Below are 7,430 nucleotides of genomic sequence, written 5' to 3'. Positions count from 1 at the left end.
TTTGATTTGATTGAGTCTGTACATGAGGGATAATGAATAAGTGCAACATCCCTCACGCCCCCTAGCACCGGCTTGAGCGGTACTCAATTCTCAACACTTTATAGTGTTGGTATCAATGATCCCGAAGGATCAGAAAATATAACAACACTGAAGTGAAGTACGGGGCAACTTTTTACGGCTGCCACACAGCACTTGACACCTGCTGTTGTGAAGTACAAAATTCTGGAATTAAAGTGATCCCTCGGAAGCATTAATCACAACAAAAATAACAAACAATTTCGGTTTGATTGAGTCTGTACATGAGGGATAATGAATAAGTGCAACATCCCTCACGCCCCCTAGCACCGGCTTGAGCGGTACTCAATTCTCAACACTTTATAGTGTTGGTATCAATGATCCCGAAGGATCAGAAAATATAACAACACTGAAGTGAAGTACGGGGCAACTTTTTACGGCTGCCACACAGCACTTGACACCTGCTGTTGTGAAGTACAAAATTCTGGAATTAAAGTGATCCCTCGGAAGCATTAATCACAACAAAATAACATAAGAATTGCAGACTCGGTTTGATTTGATTGAGTCTGTACATGAGGGATAATGAATAAGTGCAACATCCCTCACGCCCCCTAGCACCGGCTTGAGCGGTACTCAATTCTCAACACACTTTATAGTGTGTTTGGGGTCCCCCTGGGCTCCTTGCCATTGGTTCTTGTTGCTGGGTCATGTGGGGGTTGCGTTCATTGAACGCCGCCTTTCCTTGTTGATCTTGTTTATCATATTTTGGTATCAATGATCCCGAAGGATCAGAAAATAAGCCATTGCCCAAGTACTCTTCATTTGAAGGTAAACGGGAGAAAGCATGTGTCATGTTTCTAAAATGAACATGAGGTTCTCAAGGTCGATTCATGATTATTTTACAAGGCTGGATAAGTTGCGATGCATGATGCAAACCTTCAGGAATCAAAACAAAAAGAACATCGAGTCAAATGGAGTAGAAATTGCACTTACTTTAAGCGGAATGGAATCCAAATGATTCACATTAAAAAGATTCCTTTAATATCCAGTTCCGTAAATCCTATTTTTCTAGAATACTTTTTTTAATATGAAAGGACGGGCAGCCAAAATCATCTCAACATTTGCCTCAAGTTGTTGGAAAAGGGAGATGTCATGAGAGTAACACAATAAAACAAAACAGAGGTGAAAATTGAGGTAAACAATTTCAGGGTTAATAAGCTGGCAGCAAATAAAAAGCACAACGGCTCCTGAGACAAAGCCACATGAAATAGTTAACACGAGGTATTGATTTGAATTGAAAAGTATTGTTATAAAGGCATTAGTACGAACAACCTGTTTGAATGACTGATTAAAATATGATAGACAAGATCGACAAGGAAAGGCGGCATTCAATGAACGCAGCCCCCACCCGACCCAGCAACAAGCGCCAGCGGCAAGGAGCCCAGGAGGACCCCAAAGAAAAACAGGACAGGGCAAATTAAAGTTATAATTCATTTTAATACAGTACTTAAGATGAAAATATTTTCTTTTATAAGCTCAGTGACATTTCCGTTAATTTACTTTAATTATCATATTTCTGCATAAGATCTCAGGTGTTTCATCTGAAAGCGAATTTCATTGTAATCAATACGTTACAAAACTACAATGCACGTTAAGGAACTCTGAAAGAGTTCAAATTTAGCATATTTTCATACACACACGCACGAACACGCACACACAGACACGTGTGAGAAAAACTCACTAATAGGTAGAGCTGTCATTGATTCAGTGCAAAGCATATCAACGATATATCGATATCAAGTAACAAAAATCAACGATACACCGATATATCGATAATATCCTATACTCACTTGTCTGTCATTCACTTTCATACCTGTTTCAATGATTTCAGTCAAAAACATGTTCTGTACAGTGTCTTGTCCACTGCATGATTTTTTCCAGACAATATTTTTTGTCACCATTGCTATGATTATGAAATAATTCCACTATATAACAAAAGCATAAAATTAGATATAAATAATTGTTTCTGTATATATTTTGGGTGAATTGTATAATTTCTAGACATTTAATTTATAAGTCAAAAGTATCGATTTTTTAAAATGTGTATCGATTATTGATCGACAAAAAAATATCAACGATACATCGATATTGTCGATATCGATGACAGCTCTACTAATAGGCACTATAAAGACCTGAAAAATAACAATATCGGCCAGTCACAAGGCTGAAAAGACGCATATATGCAAAACTGAAACAACATTCACAATTCTGGTTACGAGTTATAATTAGGAGGTCTGTTTTTCAGAAATGAGGAAACTAAAAAATATATAATATAATGATGAAAAATGTTTTTTTTTCTAATGGTTATTATTTAGAAACAAAAAATAGTATTCAGTTAACAAATCACACAACGTTTTATCATGACAATAAAGTTCATTTCAAAAGGCAACTGATATTTTGAGTGTTCTTAATCTATATATTAAAATATTCGCAATTGAATACAATTAAAGTACGCTTCTTTAATTAGATCTACCATGTTAAAGCATATACGACTTCATTTTATGCAGTCGTCATTTTAATGTTTGCAATTTGAAGATGTAGTAACAATCGTTATATTTTGACACACATATTTGTAACGATCGATTATCTTTGACGAAAAATATTTTCATAAACACTTACTAGAACTTAATCTTTATAATAAAAAGAATTTTAAGACGTTTTCGGGAGGTTTCATAGAGGAAGAATTAAAACTGTTAAATATATATATTTTTAAACTTGGCATGTTGTTAAAATGTGATAACAGAAACATTTCAAGTGAATTGGTCCTTTTGTGCTTAATTCAAGTGCATACAATTCACAACGAAGGTAAACATTACCTTATTTTTTCATATTTTTATGGGTCAATGTGCAAAAGTTTTAAGACCGAATAAAGAGAGGATAGTGTTTGTTCCCTTCTCTAAACATCTGGAAATAAAGTGATCCCTCGGAAGTATTAATCACAACAAAATTACAAAATAATTTCAGAGATTAAGCCTGTGCCTTTTTTCTTCCAATAGTTTACTTTTTAAAGAATTTTAAGGCTATTTTTGTAACAGAAATAATATTTGGAATTGCATTTTATAATGCACTGTGATCAAAATAATCCAAAAGTAAAGAAATAACTCTGTTGTGCGTTGGCGAGAGAAGAGAAAATGCTTATAGATTACAAGATCTTATAGACATATACATGCATAAGTTATAAACTTACAACCATTCACCAAAAGATTTCAATGACATCTGTATAAAACAAAGTTTGTCTCGCAGTGTCCTGGCTTGGGCGCGGCCGGCCCCTCTGCTCTCACCGTAGTAGCTACCTGGTTGATCCTGCCAGTAGTCATATGCTTGTCTCAAAGATTAAGCCATGCATGTCTAAGTACACGCCTTTACACGGCAAAACTGCGAATGGCTCATTAAATCAGTTATGGTTCCTTAGATCGTACAATCCTACTTGGATAACTGTGGCAATTCTAGAGCTAATACATGCAACACAGCTCCGACCTTACGGGAAGAGCGCTTTTGTTAGCCCAAAACCAATCCGGTCCTCGTGGCCGGTCCTCTATGGTGACTCTGAACAACTTTGTGCCGATCGTATGCCCTTGCGGCGACGACGCGTCTTTCAAATGTCTGCCCTATCAACTGTCGATGGTACGTGCTATGCCTACCATGGTGATAACGGGTAACGGGGAATCAGGGTTCGATTCCGGAGAGGGAGCATGAGATACGGCTACCACATCCAAGGAAGGCAGCAGGCGCGCAAATTACCCACTCCCGACACGGGGAGGTAGTGACGAAAAATAACAATACGGGACTCTTTCGAGGCCCCGTAATTGGAATGAGTACACTTTAAATCCTTTAACGAGGATCCATTGGAGGGCAAGTCTGGTGCCAGCAGCCGCGGTAATTCCAGCTCCAATAGCGTATATTAAAGTTGCTGCAGTTAAAAAGCTCGTAGTTGGATCTCGGGTGCAGGCTTGCGGTCCGTCTCGCGGCGGTCACTGCTCGTCCTGGCCTCCACGCCGGCGTACCGTCCCTTGGTGCTCTTGACTGAGTGTCTCGGGCGGCCGGAACGTTTACTTTGAAGAAATTAGAGTGCTCAAAGCAGGCCTTGGCCGCCTGCATAATGGTGCATGGAATAATGGAATAGGACCTCGGTTCTATTTTGTTGGTTTTCGGAGCTCGAGGTAATGATTAATAGGGACTGACGGGGGCATTCGTATTGCGGCGCTAGAGGTGAAATTCTTAGACCGTCGCAAGACGAACTACAGCGAAAGCATTTGCCAAGCATGTTTTCATTAATCAAGAACGAAAGTCAGAGGTTCGAAGACGATCAGATACCGTCGTAGTTCTGACCATAAACGATGCCAACTGTCGATCCGCCGGAGTTGCTTCAATGACTCGGCGGGCAGCCTCCGGGAAACCAAAGTTTCTGGGTTCCGGGGGGAGTATGGTTGCAAAGCTGAAACTTAAAGGAATTGACGGAAGGGCACCACCAGGAGTGGAGCCTGTGGCTTAATTTGACTCAACACGGGGAACCTCACCCGGCCCGGACACTGCAAGGATTGACAGATTGAGAGCTCTTTCTTGATTCGGTGGGTGGTGGTGCATGGCCGTTCTTAGTTGGTGGAGCGATTTGTCTGGTTAATTCCGATAACGAACGAGACTCTAGCCTACTAAATAGTTCGGGGATCCTCTATCGAGTCCTGAGGGACAAGTGGCGCTTAGCCACACGAGATTGAGCAATAACAGGTCTGTGATGCCCTTAGATGTTCGGGGACGCACATGCGCTACACTGAATGGATCAGCGTGCCAGTGATTCAGATTGGATCGGCCCTTCGGTCAATGGCCGATAAAAGCTACCGATGACCGGAAAAAACAAATTCAGTACGTCAATCGGGCCGAGAAAAATTCAGTTTGTCAGACAATTTGACCGAAAAATTTCTGTAGCAAACGGTCAAAACTTCATTTTACAATTTTGCCTCGATTATAACAGATATTTTCGTCCCTATCTATGCGATTAAAAAGATAAAGTACGAATCGTTTATTTAAAATAATCCGAGTCATACAGGCGCTTATCGGTACCCGGCGCTTATTGATTTAGTGTAGTGCGGAACGCTTCGATGTTTATCGTTGTTGTATGACAAATATAGCGGCGAAAAAACCTCTCTTTGATGCAAAACAACGATCTTTATTTAGTGTTGGTTTTAATAGTGAAAAATCGTCAAACCAGCCGCCTATCAAAGAAAAAGGTAGTTCATCTGATTCTAAAGTACCACGTTCATTTCAAAATAAATGGCTTCACAGTACCGTCCATGAACAGGCTCAATCAAACCGAGCCTGCAACATTTTACAATTTTGCCGTGTTGGGCTTTCTTTAGGGATTCTGTTTTTCACTATTTCAGGCCCACAAGTGGCTTAAGTTCGATACAGAAAAGCAGTTGATGTTTTGTAGCCTTTGTATTAACGACGGACGCGACAACATATTTACACAAGGTTGTAATAATTTTAGAACAAGTACTTTTAGTGACCATGTTAAATCAAAAGATCACCAGAGATCTTTAGCGGCAAATGCATGTAAAGATGACTTTAAAAGTGTGATGAACAAGCACTTCTCTGCCAAGGACGAAGCGGTTCTACTTGCCTTAAAGACAGTTTATTACCTGGTTGAAGAAAATATACCACTCAGTAAATTCAAATCACTCGTTGAGTTTCAGAAAAGTGTTGGTGTGAGTGGCTACAATCATCTGTCTGTATCTGACGGTATAAGCTATGAGTCGGACTATGCTAGTCATGAATTTTTGAAAGCTGTATCCGACACTGTGGAGACACATACTGTACAGAAACTACAGAAGTTCCCATTTGTTACACTTCTTTGTGACGAATTAACAGATCGTACTGTTACACACCGCCTACTCATTTATTGCCAGGTTTTGGGGGAGGATATGTTTTCCTGAAACATTATATTTATGCAACATTCGCCTAGATGAAGGAACAGGTGCAGCTATTTCTTCTGCACTATACAAGGAGTTGGAAAAAAGGGGAATTGGTCCTGAAAAGATAATGGGTCTTGGCACAGACGGAGCTAGTGCAATGACAGGTACCTTTTACAACTAAGCACAAAATTTTACTGATAAAAATGAGACCAATGTTAATACTCAATGCACAATAAATCAAAGTTAAATTTTTATGATGTGACACATGGTGGTATTGCTGTTATAAAAAAAGTTGACTTTTCTTTGAAATGCAATGATTATTCCTAAAACATAGTGACTTGTAATATTTAGCAATTCTACAAAATTTCAGGTAGAGACAGAGGAACTACAGGCATGATGCTGCGTCAAAACCCACATATCATGAATGTACACTGCATTGCCCACAGACTAGCGTTGTGAACAAGTCAGGCGTCTGATTCTGTGCCACCAATGAAAGCATATCAGGAAGTCATAACATGTAAGTAATAATTATAACTATCGATAAGCTCATTTTTATGCAGTTTACTAAATTTTGATTAAATTCTAAGCATAAACCAACAAATAAAAATTTTTGTCAAACCAACAAATAAAAAATTCTGTCAAATTCAATGCTAAGATATTTTTATAATCTTGTTTGTTTCCTAAGTCTGATGTAAGCTTACTTCAATCAACAAAGTATTTAGTTTTGATTTTGTATATAGCACATGACATTTTAAGAAGAATAAGTTATTTAAGAATTGATTAATCATTTCAGCTATCTTTTACTACTTCAAATTCTCTGCTGCAAGAGTTGCAAAGTTACAGGCCATTCAGGATGTATTGGACTCCCCCCGATTGAGATTTAAAGAGGTCCATGCTGTTCGGTGGATGTCGTTCTTCTCTGCACTTGAAGCAGTTTACAAGTAAACTATTTAAAAACTTTAAATTTAAACATATAACATGATCATCATCTTTTGCCAATGTGCATAAACAGTTGAACATATAAACATATAACATGATGTTTTTTTCCGATATGCATTTTTATGTTTGCTATTGTGAATAAAATCTTTGATTGTTTAAAGCAATTTCAGTTATAGACAGACCAAGCCTATTTTAATATCAACTTATTCCTTGAAAATCCTAAAACACAAAGTTCATATGCATAAAAGAACATAATTACAGCAATTTAAATGTATGTTTTTTTTTATTTCAGGGGCTTGGATCCATTGATTACTTATCTAGCTGCCACCCCAATGAGTGATGCCAAAGCACAAGGATTGAAAAAAAAGGTTGTCAAATTATTTCTGTTGCAAACAGGTTATAAATATACTTGTTTTCTAAATATTTTCAGCAGTTTTGAAGTCATTTTTTTACAACTGACAGAATAAAGCCTCTTTGTGGCTCATGCTATAAACAATATTTAAATTA

The 7,430-nt window shown here is 38.1% G+C and overlaps 1 long non-coding RNA gene across 1 annotated transcript; it reads left to right on the top strand.

The window, feature by feature from the left end:
* The first annotated feature begins 6,012 nt into the window (after window positions 1–6,012).
* Window positions 6,013–7,388, top strand: LOC132756994 (uncharacterized). Its single transcript, XR_009629394.1, has 4 exons — window positions 6,013–6,148; window positions 6,355–6,501; window positions 6,778–6,925; window positions 7,216–7,388. It is a non-coding gene; the product is annotated as an uncharacterized LOC132756994 (long non-coding RNA).
* The last annotated feature ends 42 nt before the right edge of the window (window positions 7,389–7,430 follow it).

Source organism: Ruditapes philippinarum, unplaced genomic scaffold (assembly GCF_026571515.1).
Source record: "Ruditapes philippinarum isolate M1 unplaced genomic scaffold, ASM2657151v2 ctg67_1_1_1_1, whole genome shotgun sequence".
Classification (NCBI taxonomy): domain Eukaryota; kingdom Metazoa; phylum Mollusca; class Bivalvia; order Venerida; family Veneridae; genus Ruditapes; species Ruditapes philippinarum.
Note: the sequence above shows the minus strand (reverse complement) of the source record. Positions and strands in the feature narration are given on the sequence as shown.